Raw genomic sequence first — 21735 nt, forward strand, 5'->3', positions numbered from 1 at the left:
TGGCCGCTCGGTAGGCGGTCCTGTCAGCTTGTCTGCTATCGTTAATCTAAAGTATAGTGCAATGCTCTGCGGAGGGTTGTTTCAATATAATGTTTGCTGTATACAGTGTGGTGCAATGCTCTGCAAAGAATTGTTTCAAATATAACTTTTGCTGTGTGCTGCGGTGCTCTGCGGGGTATACGGTGCCCTTGCAGTATACGGTAAAGTGTAATGCTCTGCAAAGGATCTCGTTACAATGTAACAGTATAGTGCAGTGCTCTGCAGATGGTCTCGTTACAATATAGTATACATGATATATAGTTATGGTGCTATGCTCTGCAGATGGTCTCGTTACAATATAATAACGGGGTATGGGGGGCTTTGACAGAAGGAATGGGGTAGCGCCGCATGGCACTAACTTATAGTTTATCTACACAGGGTGCCTCCAGCTGTTTCACTATTACAACTCCCATACTGTTTCACTATTACAATTCATACTGGTTACGGCAGTATACTGCCTATTGCGTTCATACACTCATGGCAGTTATAGTGGTCACACGCTCACGGTTCTTAAGTTGTTCACATGTTCACCGCATTCATACACGCAGGGTTCATATGCTCATGGCAGTTATATTGGTCACACGGTCATGGTTTTGTTGTTCACACGTTCACCGGTTTCATACGGTTCTCACAGTGTCATGTTTCGTGCGGTTGTGGCCATGCGCTCATAGCATGTTTACAGCATTATACTGCTCATAGCTTTTGTCAGGTAAGAGCCTCTCGGCCCTGCTATGTTGTCTACATGTCACTGGCTGCCGTGCCAGCCGCTGTCCCCAAGGTGTCCCTGCTCTGCTCTCATCCCTCTCATTTCACTCCTAATTGTGCCAGTTCTGTTGTGATCAGTGTCTTCCCCCCCCATTGCGGGCTTTACTCGCTTGCAGCAGCGGGGGGTCACGCTACGCGTCACATCAGGGCGGGTACTCACGGGGCCTTGTGCTTGTTTTCTGGCTCCTGGCGTGCACTTACTTCTCACAGGGCCCCTGGGTGCTCCAAGCGTATTGGGTGGCTGTGGCGTTCCCCGACTCCCTGCCTGTGGCGCTGGTGGCATGGTGGGGGAGCGGAGATGCCACTCAGCTCGTGTACACACCCAGCAGTCGCGCTCCTGGCTGGGGAGGCTGGACGGCGTCCGGCTTTCTTTGCGGGGGGGCGTGGCTTCAGGGGAGGAGTTAGATACCTCACGCCGTGGCTCGTGCGAGCCGGGCAAGGCTCAAGCAGCGACGTGCTTCGTTACCGACTGTGGTACCAGGCAGCCACGGTGAGTGACATACTGTTCTGCTGTGTACATGCAATGGTGGCGACTTATGCAGGACCCTATAGCAACAGTGTACAGCACCATGGTCATACACATAATCAGTACATACCACTCATTTCACCCGGTTAACTCCTTCTTGCCCAGGTACTTCACGCTGCAGTCACACAAGCGGTACTGACGTTATGTCCCAGAACACCGCCACGGGTAAACAGTTGGTCACATGTCTCGAGTCTGTTAAACCCTTAGGGCCCAGGCACCCCCAGGAAGGAAGTTCGGGGGCAGTTCTCGGGTAACCCCACTGAAGCTTTGCTGAGCAACCAGGTTCAGGGGTCTAAGGGGTCATAGCAGGCATTAGCCTGTTGCTTGGTCACATTGTAAATGTTACTGTCATGCTTGTTATGTTAGTTTCCCGCATGTCCACACCTCCGCACTGCAAATTGGTAGCACTTGCAGAAAAAAAATAAAAAAAAATAAATTATATATATATATATATTTATATATATTAACAAAAATTTTAAAAAAAATTAAAATAAGGGGTGGGCTTACTGGCCGGACATGTTGTTACTGACACGTCCTCAGCGCAACGTGTCACCAGTTTAGACTGTCTACTGACTCATCTTCAGAGCGGTCTGGGGTTCAGGGCATCATCACTTGTTACTGACTCGTCTTCAAGGTGCCACAACGGCTTACTACTGACTCCTCTTCAGAGCAGTCTATTTTACTGATAGAATACAAGCTTGTTACTGACACATCTTCAGAGCAATGCATGTTATCTGACTGTCTACTGACTCGTCTTTAGAGCAGTCTAGTACCGATTCATAGGACCATGTTTTTACTGACACGTCTTCAGAGCAACTCGCTGGTCAGTTCCGAACTTCTCCCCTGAGCGTTTTTTCATTAAAGTTAGTCATTATTACTGACACATCCTCAGAGCAAACACACAACTCCCAGCTGTCTACTGACTCGTCTTCAGAGCAGTCTAGTACCGATTAATAGGACCATGTTGTTACTGACACGTCTTCGGAGCAACTCACTGGTCAGTTCCGAACTTCTCTCCTGAGCGGTTTTTCATTAAACTTAGTCATTATTACTGACACATCCTCAGAGCAAACACACAACTCCCAGCTGTCTACTGACTCGTCTTCAGAGCAGTCTAGTACCGATTAATAGGACCATGTTGTTACTGACACGTCTTCGGAGCAACTCACTGGTCAGTTCCGAACTCCTCTCCCAAGCAGTTTTACATTGAAATTTATAAAGTCATATTGTTACTGACCCGTCCTCAGAGCAAACGCACGACTCACGGCTGGCTACTGACTCATCTTCAGAGCAGTCGAGTTACTGTTAGTTGCGTTACTGACACGTTCTCAGAGCGCAAAAAAAAACCAACTATGTTTTGGTATAGTTGGTTCAAAGGTCAGAAGGCAGTGGTGCAGGCCGCGGCCAGTTGTCAGCACTGGGAGTGCAGGTGCGTTATTGCTCATGCTAATTTTTGGATGTCTCAGAGATTCTTAGCTCCTCACTGGTGACGACCTGTCTGGTGGCATGCACTGTGGCGCGATGGGTCGGCCACGGGGGTTGTGCCATTAGTACGCACACTACGGCACAGGTTTAGCCGGGTCACGCCCCGGGTACGGTTTTGGTGAAGTAGGATGCAGCACAGCGAGTTATAGTTGAGATCTGTGGGTCAAGAAAATAAAAAAATCAGGTAAGGTGCCTTTGTGAACCTTGTCAGGCGACATGACCCACACGGTCTATGAGGTAGATAGGTCATTATTGTCATTTACCTGTCAGTTTAGTTTTTGCCTCTTAAATAGCAGGGGATTGGTGCTTGTCAGACCTGCCATGAAGTTAGCCTTTTCATGTCCATTTGAAGTAATGTCACAAGTAGAGATGGTAATAGGTAGAGTTCATGTTAGTATATTTGGCAGGGCATGTTATCATTCTCAGGTCTTTACTTTACAGATGGACGTTACTACCACAGTTGCCAAGGTATGGTTATCACCTCTAGTATTCACTAGTTGGTCGGGGCTACTCTTTCAGCACACAAGGAATAGTCTACTTCGGGTATGTGAAGATTAATGTTGGGTGTAGGATGTGTTATTTCAGGAATTGTATTTATCTTAGCATGGTTGCTTTTTTCCCTCTATAGGCGTGCCCTAATTGCTCGGTTATGGCACAACTCAGACCGCTATGCTAGGGTAAGATCTTGTATAGGTATGTAGGCAAGCTTTCCTGTCACTAGTACATGTATGGAGCCTGAGCATAAATATTTTTATTTTTTTTTAAGGGAAAAGGGGGGTGATTTAAACTTTTATTAGGGGAGGGGTTAAATGATCTTTCTTCACTTTTTTTTTTTTTTACTTTTTTTTTGCAATGTTATAGCTCACATAGGGACCTATAACACTGCACACACCATTTATTTTATTTATTTATATAGCGCCTACAGATTCCACAGCGCATTGATCAGTGGTTTCTCATAGGAAACCATTGATGAATGATTCTGCAGCTTGACTGCTCATGCCTGGATCTCAGGCACGGAGCAGTCATTCGGCAATCGGAAACCAGGAGGCAAGGTAAGGGACTCTCCTGCTGTGTCACAGCTGTTCGGGATGCCACAATTTTGCCGTGGACATTCCGAACAGCCCCCTGAGCTAACCGGCAGTGATTTACTTTCACTTTAGACGTGGCGTTCAACTTTGATCGCCACGTCTAAAGGGTTATTAGTGCGCGGCACCGCGATCAATGCTGCGTGCTATTAGCCATGGGTCCCGGCCATTGTTAGAGGCCGGGCTCGACCCGCTATGAACGGGAGCAGACACATGACGTACCGGTAATTTATGGGTCCTTAAGGGGTTAAATTGTTTTTTACTGCTCTGGCCGGCCCCCCCTGCAGCAGCACACGTGAGCCTGAGCAGATAATTGCAAGTTTTTCCGGGGGGGCCGTAGCACTATATCGCAAAAATCACCGTTCAATTGCTTTTGCGATATATCGTGCAGCCCTAGTATATATGGGTACTGTATGTGTGGAATACACCTGTCTGTATGGAATATACCTATATGTATGTGTGTTATATACCTATATGTATGTGTGTTATATACCTATATTTATGTATGTGTACTGCATGTGTGGAATATACCTATATGTATGTGTACTGTATGTGTGGAATATACCTATATGTATGTGTGTTATATACCTATATTTATGTATGTGTACTGCATGTGTGGAATATACCTATATGTATGTGTACTGTATGGGGGAGATATATCAAAACCTGTCTAGAGGAAAAGTTGCTGAGTTGCCCATAGCAACCAATCGGATCGCTGCTTTAATTTCTGAAAAGTCCTGTGAAAAATGAAAGCAGCGATCTGATTGGTTGCTATGGGCAACTCGGCAACTTTGCCTCTGGACAGGTTTTGATAAATCTCCCCCATATATGTATTATGTAGGTGTATTGTATGTATGAAATATATGTATGTGTGGAATATACATATATGTATGGGTACTGTATGTGTGTGATGTACCGTGTGTAATATACCTATATGTATGTGTGGAATATACCTGTATGTGTGGAATATAACTATGTGTATGTGTGTTATATGTATGTGTGGAATATACCTATATGTATGTGTGGAATATGTATGTGTACTGTATGTGTGGAATATACCTATATGTATGTGTGGAATATACCTGTATGTATGGAATATACCTGTATGTGTGGAATATACCTATATGTATGTGTGGAATATGTATGTGTACTGTATGTGTGGAATATACCTATATGTATGTGTGTTATATGTATGTGTGGAATATACCTATATGTATGTGTACTGTATGTATAGAATATACCCATGTGTGGTATGTATGTGTACTGTATGTGTGGAATATACCTACATGTATGTGTGGAATATACCTATATGTATGTGTGTTATATGTATGTGTGGAATATACCTATATGTATGTGTACTGTATGTGTGTATTATGTATGTGTACTGCATGTGTGGAATATACCTATATGTATGTGTACTGTATGGGGGAGATTTATCAAAACCCATCCAGAGGAAAAGTTGCTGAGTTGCCCATAGCAACCAATCAGATCACTTCTTTCATTTTTAACAAGTCCTCTGCAAAATGAAAGAAGCGATCTGATTGGTTGCTCTGGGCAACTTATCCTCCGGACAGGCTTTGATAAATCTCCCTCAATGTGTATATTATGTATGTGTGTAATATACCTGTATGTATGGAATATACCTGTATGTATGGAATATACCTGTATGTGTACTGTATGTATGGAATATACCTATATGTATGTGTACTGTATGTGTGTATTATGTATGTGTACTGTATGTATGGAATATACCTATATGTATGTGTGTAATATGTATGTGTACTGTATGTATGGAATATACCTATATGTATGTGTATAATATGTACGTGTACTGTATGTGTGGACTATACCTATATGTATGTGTATAATATGTACGTGTACTGTATGTGTGGAATATACCTATATGTATGTGTACTGTATGTGTGGAATATACCTATATGTATGTTATATGTATGTGTACTGTATGTATGGAATATACCTATATGTATGTATGTTATATGTATGTATGGAATATACCTATATGTATGTGTGGAATATACCTATATGTATGTGTACTGTATGTGTGGAATATACCTATATGTATGTATGTTATATGTATGTGTGGAATATACCTATATGTATGTGTACTGTATGTATGGAATATACCTGTATGTGTGGAATATACCTGTATGTATGGAATATACCTATATGTATGTGTGGAATATACCTATATGTATGTGTGTTATATGTATGTGTGGAATATACCTATATGTATGTGTACTGTATGTGTGGAATATACCTGTATGTATGGAATATACCTATATGTATGTGTGGAATATACCTATATGTATTTGTACTGTATGCAGGGCCGCCATCAGGGGGGTACAGCCAGTACTCCAGTAAGGGGCCCCATCTCCCAGGGGGGCCCGGGCCCCTGCTGCACCCCCCTGCAGCAGCCCCAGCACAGAATACTGCTGTTTAAGCTGCAGTCTCCTGCTTTCACTGACAGCTGCAAAATACTTCCTGCCATCTGTCCTCTCCTCCCTGGATAAGGCTCTTACAGAGGACAGCAGCACAATGGAGCGATAACTGCCGAACATCGGGCTGTGTATGGGAGGCAGAGGACCTTTGGTGATGTCATTACCATGTGATCAGTCACATGGGTGGGAGGAGCCTGACTACTATGCAATGGAGGCCCAGGAAGAATTACCTGTATAGGGGAATGTGTATCCTGTGAAGGTAACCTATACTACATACTCGCACACAAATTACTAGGTCTGTGTTTTCCAAACAGTGTGCCTCCAGCTGTTACAAAACTACAACTCCCAGAATGCCCAGAAAGCCAACAGCTGGAGATACATTGTTTGGAAAACACTGCACTATATAATTCCCACACACTGCGTTTAACACCAAATTTATTGATTTAAGAATCAATAAATAAATGTCCAAACTATTCCAATATAATGTTAATTATCCCACACGGTCAATGGCATAATTGTTAAAAAATACCAAACTCCACAATTGCTAATTTTTAGTAATTTCATATACCATAAAAAGAAATTTAAAAAAAGCGATCGAAAAGTCGCATCAAAACAAAAATGGTACCAGTAAAAACTACAGATCAAAGCGCAAAAGATGAGCCCAGTATATGGAAAAATGCTAAAGTTATAGGGGTCAGAAGAGGAGGATTTTAAGTATACTACTTTTTGTATAAACGGAAGCCCCCAAAAGTTGCAAAATGGCTTTTTTTTGTTTTTACTGTGTATTTCATGGTAGCGTGATTGATGCCATTACAAAGTAAAATTGGTGGCACAAAAAGCAACAAGCCTCATATAGGTCTGAAAGGTGAAAATGAAAAGTATTCTGGCTGTAATACACAAGTGGTATAAATATCATGGTCTCAGCTGTCACAATCATGACGGCGCCCCTTGTGACCGCCCACCACTGCTGCCACAATATCTGACTGTAACTGTAAGGGTAAAACTCCCAAACAAAGTACCTACACAAAACGAAAAAAAGGTCCACATATGGCTAAAAGTTTATTTTGTTAACACCAACCAAATTATAAACATGTATTTGAGGCATCAGAAGAAAACCTCAAGTAATCACAGAGGCCATAACACACATGAAATTCACAGATAATGGGGGAGATTTATCAAATCCTGTGCAGAGGGAAAGTGGAGCAGTTGTCCATAGCAACCAGATTTTTTTTTTTTTTTTTTTTTTAAAAGGCATCTGAAAAAATAAAGAAGTGATCTACAACTGCTCCACTTTCCCTCTGCACAGGATCTGATCATTCTTCCCCATTATCTCTGAATAAAGTGGCAGGGGGGATCAGTGGGGGATCGGGGGGAATAAAGTGGCAGGGGGTGGGATCAGAGGGGGGGAATAAAGTGGCAGGGGGTGGGATCAGAGGGGGGGAATAAAGTGGCAGGGGGTGGGATCAGAGTGGGGGGGGGAATAAAGTGGCAGGGGGTGGGATCAGAGTGGGGGAATAAAGTGGCAGGGGGTGGGATCGGGGGGGGAATAAAGTGGCATGGGGAGGATCAGGGGGTGGCAAATGATATAGCACATTGGGGAGTGGTTGAAATGGCACAGGAGGTTGATCAAGGGGGAGAATTCATGGGGATAGCAGCCCAATTTGTAATGCTGATACTGGTATCATGTTATACGTCGTAGGACGCGCAATGCGATATGTGCAATTGGCGGTACTGTGAGGGGTGTCCAGGGGGCCCAGGCCTGAGCTGTGTAGGGGGCCCCAAAAGTTCTGATGGCAGCCCTGACTGTATGTGTGATATACCTATATGTATGTGTGGATTATACCTATGTGTATATTGCACTAATCTGTGTGTAGCACAGTAAATATTATTCTCCTGGTATGTCAATAATTATTATAAACATGAGAAATATTGTCTCAGTCCCTTCACAATGCTTGTAAACCGCCCAAAGGAGAAATTATATTTCAATTGTATCAATTTCTTGAAATTCTTTCGATTCAATGCGTTTCTCATGGTAAAGATCATCAGGAATCTTGTTGGTACAGCTTGTTTTATTCCTTGTATTTCTCATTAGGTCGGCTCCATTGTAGCGTGACGCCGGTGCAGCACTGATGGCGACCGATGACGCAGGATCTGAACTGACACGCATCCAGCGAACAGTGATACCGCCATGGCTTGATTAAAGAACGTGGAAGCCAGCTCAGGATACCAGGTGTGTGGCAATTTTATAGGACACTAACCTGCACTACATATACTGGATACAGGACTTTTTTCTGCCGATCATAATTTAAATGTGCACTAGATCTAAAAATCAGCAAACAGATTTTATCAGTGTGGCATTTTTCGAGATACTAAATTGCTACAGGACTGTTCCTTGCTGGTTATAATATAAATGTGCACTAAATCTAATAATTTTAAAACGCAGTGCAGATGAATGGTCTATTGCCCATGTGATTCAAATGACCCGTGAATGTACAAGATATATGTGTCTATTGGTATATGGAGATCTTTGAGAAGGACTATATATGTTCTGAAGGCCAGGATTGTTTGGAACTACAGTAGTGATCCCTCAACTTACAATGGCCTAAACATACAATGGTCTTTTCTGGACCATTGTAAGTTGAATCCAGACTCAACATACAATGCTACGGACAGTGCAGATCTGTGATACCTGTCAATGGCTGAAAGAACCGACCAATCAGAATGGGCATTCACTGGTAAAACCCCTGTATTACTGAAGTGTATGCACTGACTGGTGTCTGGTAGCACCCCATACAGTATAGGGAGGTATCACATGTTCTGTACTCTTTACCTGTATTACTGAAGTGTATGCACTGACTGGTGTCTGGTAGCGCCTCCTACAGTACAGGGAGGTATTACATGTTCTGTTCTCTTTACCTGTACCAGGGTTAGCTGCTCCTTTGGACACCAGGTGAGGGCGGCTCCATGTTACTTTTTTAGGACATTGCGTGTACTGTTCAGGACCAAGAAGAAGCTCCTGTCCTCTACATAGACCAGTGTTTCCCGAGCAGGGTGCCCCAGCTGTTGCAAAACTTCAACACCCAGCATGCCCGGACAGCCTTTTGCTTTCCGGGCATGCTGGGAGTTTTAGTTTTGCAACAGCTGGAGGCTCCCTGCTTGGGAAACACTGACATAGACAGTGATTTACAGCTCCCAGCAGATCTTTATTACTTTTATATATAAGGATTTGCTTTTATCTATATTAGTTATAGTCTTATTTTTCTTTAATCTTCACTTTTTCCTATTTTTTTTTATGACATTTTGGTGCCTTTAGAACCAATTACCAGGTTTCCATAGAGTTCTGGTCTCAACATACAATGGTTTCAACATACAATGGTCATCCCAGAACCAATTAATATTGTAACTAGAGGGACCACTGTATATCTCCGTACATGTGCTGCACTGATTAATATGCTGTAACTGCCTATGTGCCATATTTTACAGAGGTACCAGATGTATCCTATGGACTGCAATAGGCACAGCCCCTAAAAAAATGAAGGGTTATCCAGGTTGTTCTTTTCTGTCTAAGTAATCTCTGATGACATGTGTCTCAGCAAACCTCTTCTAAACTGGGAGGTTCCCATGGGGATTTGCTTCTAAACTGGGCGGTTCCCGAGACACGTAGAAAAGAACAACCTTAACTTCAGAAGCTCATAAGTACTGAAAGGATTATGTTTTTTAATAGAAGTAATTTACAAATCTGTTTAACTTTCTGAAACCAGTTGATATTTAAAAAAACATTTTTTTCATGGATAACCCCTTTTAACTGTGATTTCCCCCCTCCCATGTACTTGATAACAATTTATAACACATAGGATGGCGGTCAAGTATGGAATTTTTTTGTATTTTTAAGTGAATATGAATGTACTGTACTATGAGTGTGATATACATACTGTATATGTGTGTGTGACATGTAATGTATATGTAATGAGTAACGCGAACCTCTAATGACGTAGTAAATTTTCAGAAAAATTACTACTATGCAACACTTTTAAAATTGACATGTATTTAAAAAAAAATCGGCGCCTAAACCCTAGATTGTTCCGCCTTCATTATAGGAAAAGGGAAATAAGCGCTCCATAGAACAGTATTGTTTGGCCCCAACGTGTGAGTTTAGTATATGAATTGGTTGCTCACTAGTGTTGCTCGCGAATATTCGCAATGTGAATTTTATTCGCGAATATCGCATATTCGCGAATATAGCACGTTATATTCGTAATTACGAATATTCGTGTTTTTTTTTTTTTTTTTTCCAGTGATCATCCCTCTCTGCTTCCAGCTTGTGTGGTGTAAAGAAGGCTCTAATACTACTGTGTGAGACTGGCGTGCGAATTTTCGCATATGCGAATTTTCGCTTATACTAGTTTTTGTATATGCTAATTTAGCATATGGAAATTTTTGCATACGCACATTTTCGCATATGCGAATATAAAACACGAATATTACGAATATGCAAATATATGACAATGGATTCGTCCATATATTCGCGAAATATCGTGAATTTGAATATGGCCTATGCCGCTCAACGCTATTGCTCACCCTGGGTGGTTGTGTAAGCACTTCCACAACAATGGAAAAGGTATACAAGGTAGGTCGTCTGCTGCCCTCCGGAGCAAATGCGGCAATAGGATCTTTGGCTTCAAGGGAACCCGGCTCACGGCGCTGATCGACCAGACAAGTAGGTAGACTAAAAAAAGGTTTATTGACCAGAATTCAACGTGTTTCGCTGCGCATGCGCAGCGAAACGCGTTGCATTCTGGTCAATAAACCTTTTTTTTAGTCTATCTACTTGTCTGGTCGATCAGCGCCGTGAACCGGGTTCCCTTGAAGCCAAAGATCCTATTGCCGCCTTCATTATGGGATGGAGCTTCCCACCTAGTCTCTCTAGCAGCCATCTCACCCAAGAATCAGCGCCTTAGAATAGCATTACGCTGGGTATGGCACCGCAGACTACTGCAATGGGGACGTATCGGGAGGTTCAGTCCCATATAAATAGTGATATGTGGCGCAGAGAATGGCGCCTTGGTGCACAGTTTAGGCAACGTATTTGAAATACACATCAACTTGAAAAACGACACAGTGCTGCGTGCACAGTGCTGCGTCATTTGTCACATTTTCATTAGAGGGACGGTTTAAAAGGTACCTAAAGTTTTAATAAGTTGAGGTCCCCACGATCACTAAAAGAAAGGGAGTGCTATTCGTATCTGCCCCTCTCTGCTCATGGAGCTGTATAGATTCCATATAGGGTTGCCATCTGGTCGGCATTTTACCGACACAGCCGGAATTTTGGCCAACCTGCTGGCATTGCCGGTATTTTTATATTAAAAAACACCTGCAATGCAATGGGCGGTATTAATCGAACCAATCCTCCAACTCCCGGGATGTTGCACCATATACTATACCAGTGTTCCCCGACCAGAGATCCTTCAGCTGTTGCTTAGCTACAATTACCAACATGCCCAGACAGCCTTTGTCCAGGCATGCTGGGAGTTGTAGTTTTGCAACAGCTGGAGGCAACCCTGGTTGGGAAACATTGACCTATACAATATACTACTATATAGTGCAACATGCTGGGAGTTGTAGTTTTCATTGGGGCAGCTGCTGAGCCACAGGCTGTATCAGGACATGGGAGTTGTAGTTAGTAACTAACTGCAACTCCCAAATGTTGTTTTTTTTAAAAAAAGCGATTAAAAAGCCACATTGTTCAAAACTACAGATCTGGGCGCAAAAAATGATAGGAAAAGTTATAGGAAATATATAATTAATTATGCAAATTACCATGGCCGGTATTTTTTTGCAACCCTAATTCCCTATAGATATAGACGCCCTCATTTTTACCAAAACATGAAGTGTTGTATTCTCTACAGGTTTTTGTTTTCAACAGGTATTTTTCCATGGTATTTACTATTGTATCATGTATTTTAGTGATTTTTTTTCCCCAATATTTTGCTCTTTTTACGCCTGCTCTGAGCTGTTGGGTTTTCCAGAGCTCAAATCCACCACATTTTATGTGGAAACATTAGTACATTTGTAGGTTTCTGTACAAAATGTATTTTATGTTTTTTTGGGGGGGACACACACACCCCTGTTCCCAGATGACCACACCCCTTTTGTAAAGTGGAGAGTTAGTAGCTTTTTTTGAGTATTTTTGTCATAAATTCTGGCGCAGGACACATGCGACACAACAAACCCAACAAAATCTACTCAGAAAAGCTTTAGTAACATCCATACTTATTGTGGATCCAAACACGGCTCACGCTGCTTTCCAACAGAGTTCAGCGGTGATCAGCAGATATGAATGGACTCAGCGGGGGAGGTATATCAAATCCTGTGTAGAGGAAGAGCGGTGCAGTTGGTCATAGCAACCAATCAGAACACTTCTTTCATTTTTAAAGAGTCCTGTGAAAAATGAAAGTAGAGATCAGATTGGTTGCTATGGGCAACTGCACCGCTCTTCCTCTACACAGGTTTTGATACATCTCCCGCAGGGTGATTTAAAAATCCCAGTTGTAGATGCTGCGGCAGATCCACAACCCTGCTGATTTATTGCACATTTTGGGGGCGATTTATCAAAACCTGTACAGAGGAAAAGTTGCTGAGTTGCCCGTAGCAACCAATCAGATCGCTTCTTTCATTTTTAAAGAGGCCTGTGAAAAATGAAAGAAGCGATCTGATTGGTTGCTATGGGCAACTCAGCAACTTCCCCTGGACAGGTTTTGATCGCCCCATTTGACTTTCCAATTGAAATCAGTAGGAAAAATCTGCAATAAATCTGCAGTGTGCAAAATTTGCACAACCGGTGAATTTCCACATGATTTCATTTATTTTATTACCACAGTGTGTATCTGGGATTTTATTAAATCTCATGCACTTTGCTGCTCAGGGTTTGGTCTGTTCACACATGTTGGATATGCACATCTGCAATGTTTCCACACCAAAATCCACAACAGAATTCTCATGTATTTTTATTGACATGTGAATAAAGCGATTGCCTTGTAAAATCTGCAGAGGATCTCGTGTGTGTGTGTGAATGCAGCCCAAGGGTAGGTTCACACGAGCGGATCCCCAGCACGTATTACGCTGCGGATCCGCCGCTGAAGGACCGCTGTATGCTGCCTTTACAGGTGCCTGCTCGGAGCGGAAATACACCACTACAAACAGACACACTGCGACGTGTGATATACTCGCACATCGTGGTAGCTCTTGGCCTAACTCATAGAGCAGGGGGAGCGGCCGCCATGTGTGCGTGTACACCGCGCATTTGCAGCGACTTGCACATTGTTTCAGTGTGTCTGTTTGTAGTGGCGTATTGCCGCTCCGAGCAGGCACCTGTAAAGGCAGCATACAGGGGTCCTTCAGTGGCGGATCCACAACGTATTATGCGATAGGGATCGGCTTGTGTGAACGTACCCTTACTACAGATAAGCATGTGGGCATAATACATTGGAATACGTTAAAGGGGTATTCCAGGCAAAAACTTTTTTTTATATATCAACTGACTCCGGAAAGTTAAACAGATTTGTAAATTACTTCTATTAAAAAATCTTAATCTTTCCAATAGTTATAAGCTTCTGAAGTTTTCTGTCTAACTGATCAATGATGATGTCACGTCAGCTGTGCATGATGGGAGAATATCCACATAGGAGCTGGACAGCTCCCGGGACGTGAGTCATCAGAAAGCAGTTAGACAGAAAACAGCAACTCAACTTCAGAAGCTAATAACTATTGGAAGGATTAAGATTTTTTAATAGAAGTAATTTACAAATCTGTTTAACTTTCCGAAGCCAGTTGATATATAAAAAAAAATTTTTTTTGCCTTGAATACCCCTTTAACCCCTTAAGGACACATGTGTTTTACCGGCCCCCCGCAACCATCTGGAGCGGAGCCGGTCCCCGATGCCTGCTGAAATCGTTCAGCAGGCATCGGGGCATATCGCCCAGGGGGGTCATTATGACCCCCCATGTCGGCGATGGCCGCAGATCGCTGGACAATTCAGTCCAGCGATCTGCGGCGGATTCCGGGTCAATCGGGTCTCCAGTGACCCGGAATTATTGGCTGATCGGGGCCGTCAGAGACGGCCCCGAACAGCCAGAGGCAGCAGGGGTGAGGTGGCACTGGTGCCACCTCACGATCGCCCTGATTCCTCGGCCGGATTACCGGCCGACCAATCAGGGCGCCTGCTGCGGGTGTCACTCCCGCAACCCGCTCCGCCCCTCTTCCGGAGGACGTGAGCGGGTGCGGGACGTGCACCCCGGGTGCTGGGGACCCCGATCCCCGGTGCCCCTGTTGGGATCGGGGCCCCAGGAGCAGCGGCGGCGGCGGAGACGACGAGGGACTGACCTGTAGCGAGGATCGTTGGAGGTGAGTGACAGCCTCCTGCTGTTGCTTAGCAACAGCTCCCAGCATGCAAAAAGGGCATGCTGGGAGCTGTAGTTATGCAACAGCAGGAGGCAGACCACCACAACTCCCAGCATGCCCTTATGGGCATGCTGGGACTTGTAGTTTTGCAACAGCTGGAGGCACATTCTTTCTATGGAAAAGTGTACCTTCAGCTGTTGTGTAACTACAACTCCCAGCTTGCACAATCAGCTAAAGTGCATGCTGGGAGTTGTAGTGGTGCATCTGGTGGTTGCATAACTACAACTCCCAGCATGCCCGTTGGCTGTCGGTGACTGCTGAGAGTTGTAGTTTTGCAACAGCTGAAGGCACGCTGAGTTAAGTAGCAAACCAGTGTGTCTCCAGCTGTTGCATAACTACAATCCCCAGCATGCCCTTCCGCTGTCCGTACATGCTGGGGGTTGTAGCTTTTGCAACAGCTGAAGGCACACTGGTTGCAAAACACTGAGTTTGTTACCAAACTCGGTGTTTCACAACCAGTGTGCCTCCAGCTGTTGCAAAACTACAACTCCCAGCATGCACTGATAGACCGTACATGCTGGGAGTTGTAGTTTTGCAACAGCTGGATGTTCCCCCCACCCCCCCCCCCCAATGTGAACGTACAGGGTACACTCACATGGGCGGAGGATTACAGTAAGTATCCGGCTGCAAGTTTGAGGTGCGGCAAAATTTCTGCCGCAGCTCAAACTGCCAGCGAGAAACTACTGTGAACCCCCCGCCCATGTGACTGTACCCTAAAAACACTACACTAACACAATAAAATAAAAAGTAAAAAACACTACATATACACATACCCCTACACAGCCCCCCTCCCCTCCCCAATAAAAATGAAAAACGTCTGGTACGACACTGTTTCCAAAACGGAGCCTCCAGCGGTTGCAAAACTACAACTCCCAGCATGCACTGATAGACCGTACATGCTGGGAGTTGTAGTTTTGCCCGTGCGACTGTACCCTAAAAACGCTACACTACACTAACACAAAATAAAATAAAAAGTAAAAAACACTACATATACACATACCCCTATACAACCCCCCTCTCCAATAAAAATGAAAAACGTCTGGTACGCCACTGTTTCCAAAACGGAGCCTCCAGCTGTTGCAAAACAACTACTCCCAGTATTGCCAGATAGCCGTTGACTGTCCAAGCATGCTGGGAGTTTTAAAACAGCTGGAGGCACCCTGTTTGGGAATCACTGGCGTAGAATACCCCTATGTCCACCCCTATGCAAGTCCCTAATTTAGGCCTCAAATGCGCATGGTGCTCTCACTTTGGAGCCCTGTCGTATTTCAAGGCAACAGTTTAGGGCCACATATGGGGTATCGCCGTACTCAGCAGAAAATACCCCCCAAAATTTGAAGCCAAATTTCTCCCATTACCCTTTTAAAAAATGTAAAAATTTTGGGAAACCAAGCATTTTAGGTAAAAAAAATATATATTTTTTTACATATGCAAAAGTCGTGAAACACCTGTAGGGTATTAAGGTTCACATTACCCCTTATGTTCCCCGAGGGGTCTAGTTTCCAAAATGGTATGCCATGTGTTTTTTTTTTTTTTTTGCTGTTCTGGCACCATAGGGGCTTCCTAAATGCGGCATGCCCCCAGAGCAAAATTTGCTTTCAAAAAGCCAAATGTTACTCCTTCTCTTCTGAGACCTGTAGTGCGCCAGCAGAGCACTTTTCACCCCCATATGGGGTGTTTTCTGAATCGGGAGAAATTGGGCTTCAAATTTTGGGGGGTATTTTCTGCTATTACCCTTTTTAAAAATGTAAAATTTTTGGGAAACCAAGCATTTTAGGTAAAAAAAATATATATTTTTTTACATATGTAAAAGTCGTGAATCACCTGTAGGGTATTAAGGTTCACTTTACCCCTTGTTACGTTCCCTGAGGGGTCTAGTTTACAAAATGGTATGCCATGTGTTTTTTTTTTGCTGTCCTGGCACCATAGGGGCTTCCTAAATGCGGCATGCCCCCCAAAAACGATTTGTCGCTCCTTCCCTTCTGAGCCCTCTACTGCGCCCGCTGAACAATTAACATAGACATATGAGGTATGTCCTTACTCAAGAGAAATTGGGTTTCAAATACAAGTAAAAATTTTCTCCTTTTTATCCCTTGCAAAAATTCAAAAATTGGGTCTACAAGAACATGCGAGTGTAAAAAATGAAGATTTTGAATTTTCTCCTTCACTTTGCTGCTATTCCTGTGAAACACCTAAAGGGTTAATACACTTATTGAATGTTTTTTTGAATACTTTAGGGGGTGTAGTTTTTATAATGGGGTCTTTTATGGGGTATTTCTAATATGAAGACCCTTCAAATCCACTTCAAAACTGAACTGGTCCCTGAAAAATAGTGAGTTTGAAAATTTTGTGAAAAATTTCAAAATTGCTGCTGAACTTTGAAGCCCTCTGGTGTCTTCCAAAAGTAAAAACTCATAAATTTTATGATGTAAACATAAAGTAGACATATTGTATATGTGAACCCCAAAAAAATATATTTTGAATATCCATTTTCCTTACAAGCAGAGAGCTTCAAAGTTAGAAAAATGCAAAATTTTCATTTTTTTCATCAAATTTTGGGATTTTTCACCAAGAAAGGATGCAAGTTACCATAAAATGTTACCACTAAGTTAAAGTAGAATATGTCACGAAAAAACAATCTCTGAATCAGAATGATAACTAAAAGCATTCCAGAGTTATTAATGTTTAGTGACAGTGGTCAGAATTGCAAAAAACGCTCCGGTCCTTAAGGTATAAAATGGCCTGGTCCTTAAGGGGTTAAATCAGTTTCAACTTATATTGTCTTCAGTGGTAATGATAGTGGTGTGTGAGGGTATTACTTATGTATTCTAGGTTTATATATGGGGGGCTGCACCTAACTATCTAATGGGGGATATAGATGAAGTGGCTAGGATTTGTGAAGATTTTTCTCTAAGCTATACATGGCTGAAAACAAATCTACAGATTATGAAATATAGAATTTTTTGGTGGAGATTTACCTAGGGTCACGACACATGATGTAACCCTCTTGAACTCTCCCATTCTGTTAAAGGAAGTTAAAGGGGTACTCTGCTGCTCAGCGGTTGGAACAATATGCTCCGAATGCTTAGAACCGGCGCCGGGAGCATGTGACATCATAGCCCCGCTCCTCATGACATCACGCCTGCCCCCTCAATGCAAGTCTATGGGAGGAGGCGTGACAGCTGCCATGCCCCATCTACAAATACAGTGGTCCCTCAACATACAATGGTAATTCGTTCCAAACGACCCATCGTTTGTCGAAACCATCGTATGTTGAGGGATTCGTGCAATGTAAAGTATAGGAAGTTATACTCACCTGTCCCCACCGCTCCGGACCGCGTCCTCACCGCTCTCAGGGATAGGTAAGTGAACCTGTCCGGGATGCTTAAACTGCTATCCGACAGCAGCTTTAGCATTTTGCGCTGTCGGATAGCAGTTAATGCGATGGCCCCGACATATAAAAGCATGCGATGGACTCTGAGAGGCCTTCATATGTCAATTTGATCATATGTCGGGGCCATCGCATGTCGGGGGGTTACTGTAGTGACCTAGGTTTGGGTCACGATCAGGTCTGGAAATTAATTGGCAGAAATCTTTTATAATGCCCATCGGTTTTTGCTTAGCGGATGGGAGGGTTCCACTGAAAATTATTTAAGATAATGAGGCCATGTAATATATTGGAGTAAAAATCCCAACTGACCCTAATAGTATAGGGGGGAATTCATCATTAGTGGTAGAAGCTTTTTCTCTTCTATATGTAGCGCAAATATTTGCGTCTCTTTTTGTGCGTCTTTTTTGATAGAGCAAAAAGCAAGTACTCTATTTTTTGTGTATTGTGGAAAGCATTTTGCAGTGGATACTAATTTATCATGTGTGTGTTTTTTGCTAAGACACTTCTTTTGGGCAAATGCGTTTTATTTTTTTTTTTTTTTTTTAAACCCAAAAATACACCATCAAAAAGGACATGTAGGGAAATGTTCTACTGAGACAGCTGGGGATGCAGGAGCCGTCCCTCAATACTGCTAAACTACAACTACTCCATCATGGGATAGTCTGCCCCATGATGGGAGTAATTGTAGTACCGCAGCGCTGAGGGACAGCATTTGCACATCCCCGGCTGCAGGATTATTTGGGATAGTTAGGACTACTACTCCCATCATGGACAGACTGCCCATGATGGGAGTTATAGTTCAGGGGCTGAGGTGCAGATTGCACCTGGTCATTCTCAGAGACCCGCTGAGATCTGCGTTTATTAACTGTACAAGCCGGCGGCACATGCGGCTCCACTGCACTCTCTGCCGGCCCCTGTATACAGCACATTTCATAATCCCCACCGCCGGGAGACAGGAGCTCTGATTGGTGAATAGCTATTAACCAATCAGACCTCCTGTCGGTGGGGATTATGAATTATGACAGCTCTATACAGGAGTTGGCACTGACCGCAGTGGAGCCGCATGTGCAGCTGGCTTGTACAGTTAATAAATGCAGCTATTAATTAACTACAGCCCCCATGATGGGAGTTGTAGTTTAGCAACAATTGGAGGCTCCCTGTTTAGGAACACGCTGCATTATGTGCACTCTGCCCAGGGGGGGGGGGGGGGCGCATAAAGTACTATCCCATATTACTTGTTTTTCTTTTCTTTTCATTTCAGATACGGGAATGCGGCGGACTACGTCAGATTCAGTTGACTGCGATGATGATTTTTTTTATTTTTTTTATTTCAATAAAATGGTTAATGAGGGCTGTGGGGGGGTGTTTTTTTTTTTTTAAATACATTTTTGTTTTTTCAATGTGTCATGTTTTATATTATTGAATTTTCAGGTTTAGTAGTGGAAGCCATCTTGTAGACAGAATCCATTACTAAGCTGGGGTTTAGCATTAGCCCCAAAAACAGCTATGGCTAACCCCCAATTATTACCCCGGTACCCACTGCCACAGAGGTGATGGGAAGAGCTGGTACCAACAGGCCCAGAGCGTTAGAAATGGCGCTCCTTGGCCTAGGCGGTAACAGGCTGGCGTTATTTCGGCTCGGAAGGGCCAGTAACAATGGTTCTCACTCACCCTGGTAACGTCAGGCTGTTGCGGCTTGGTTTGTATCTGGCTGATACTGGAAATAGGGGGAACCCTATGCATTTTTTTTTATGAATGAATGAATGAATAAATAAATTAAAGTGTGTGGTTCCCCCTATTTTCAGTATCAGCCAAATACCAACCAAGCAACAACAGCCTGACATTACCAGGGTGGGCGAGGACCATTCTTACTGACCCTCCCCAGCCTAAATATCACCAGTCTGCTACTGCCTAGGCCCAGGAGCTCCATTTTTGATGCTCCGGGCCTGTTGGTACCGGCTCTTCTCGGCATCCCTGTGGCGGTGGGTACTGGGATAATAATTGGGGGTTAGCGCTAACTTATTTTGGGGCTAACGCTAAGCCCCAGCTTAGTAATGGATTCTGTCTAAAAGACGGCTTCCACTACTAAGCCTGAAAATTCTATTATAAAAAAACGACACATTGAAGAAAAAAAATTAAATAAAAAAAACACTCCCCCACAGCCTCATTAACCCTTTTTATTTCCATTTAAAAAAAACGCCCGTCATCGTCGCAGCCCACCGAATCTGACATAGTCCTCTGCATTCATGTATATGAAATGAGAAGAAAAGAAGAAAAAAAAGGTTAGTACATTTTTGGTGCTCTTCCCTGGGGTGTTACTAAATAGGGAGCCTCCAATTGTTGAAGTCTGCCTACTGTATCCTGTATATACAGGCATCTATAGACAGCTGTATATACAGGATAACACACAACGACTTAACCCAGAACTGCTCAGCAGCAGCGTGGGTTAATTCTTTCCTTGCTGGGCTCCTGTATAGTATACATGGGTACACTCTGCACCCCTGTATACTATACAGTTGGAGGAGGTAAGTAGTGATGCTCTGCACCTGTTTATGTATATGCTATACATCACTCCTTACCTCCTTACACTCTGTTTACCGGGCGCTCTGCATCCTACCCATGGAGTGGTACCCTGAAAGCAGTGAAAAACTTGCCACAGGATACAAAATGACTGTTTCCACACACAGGCAAAAACACGAGAAAAAAATGCAAGACAAACTGACAAAACGCAGGAAAAGCTGGGACAGTTTTTCTGGTGTTTTTGCTGGTGGACAAAAAACTCAATGGAATCCGAGCCTCAAAGCAATAGAACAAAATCCCTGTGTCCACTTCTATTGTGAGATGCAGCTCAGGTGTACAAATAGAACTGTGTGGAGATTTAGTACTTTGCACAAAATTTATCATGTGCCTTGCACAAGTATGGTAAATTTGGTGCAATTGCACCAAATTTAGACCAACCTAAATGATCTACAAAAAACGTCTTCCTACACCAACATTGATACATTTCCCCCATAGAGACCAATTTAAAGCCATTGGTGAATAAATTGCAAAAGAAAATGGCAGTCTGGGCAAAATTACCAGTCTCTGTCAGACAGGTTAGCTCTTATAAAGATGATACTACCACTACTAACTACCACCTATTTCTCTTGAATGCAGTAGGGAAAACATTTAAAGTAATGATATATTGGCTTATGATCCGGGAGCAAATGGCTGGGTTCAGCTCTAAATATAAAACCCAATAGTGAAATAAACTTGGAGATTTCTGAACATCAATGGCAGAGTATCTTGAAAAATGTTTGCAATACTTCAATAAATAATAATTTTTGTTTTGTTCAAACTAGGATCCTTTAGAATACTTATATAGCCCCCTAAACATCTAGCATTATTTGGGCATGAAAATGGAACCTTCTGTCCAAGATGCTTATTGGAAGGGGCAGATTTTCTGCACATAATTTGGGGGTGTCCTATAATAGCCTGTTTTTGGGAAGGAGTTAGCACTACTGTAAACTCAAAACTAGTGGTAAGGT

At 43.2% G+C, this 21735-nt stretch overlaps 1 long non-coding RNA gene across 1 annotated transcript in view; it reads left to right on the top strand.

Moving 5' to 3' along the window:
* Nucleotides 1-617: 617 nt before the first annotated feature.
* Nucleotides 618-21735, top strand: part of LOC130275356 (uncharacterized) — a 33021-nt gene continuing 11903 nt past the window's right edge. Inside the window, exons 1-3 of the long non-coding RNA XR_008844741.1 lie at nt 618-748; nt 3257-3358; nt 8452-8589. This is a non-coding gene — a long non-coding RNA (uncharacterized LOC130275356). The remainder of the gene's footprint in view (nt 749-3256; nt 3359-8451; nt 8590-21735) is intronic.

Source organism: Hyla sarda, chromosome 6 (assembly GCF_029499605.1).
Source record: "Hyla sarda isolate aHylSar1 chromosome 6, aHylSar1.hap1, whole genome shotgun sequence".
Lineage (NCBI taxonomy): Eukaryota > Metazoa > Chordata > Amphibia > Anura > Hylidae > Hyla > Hyla sarda.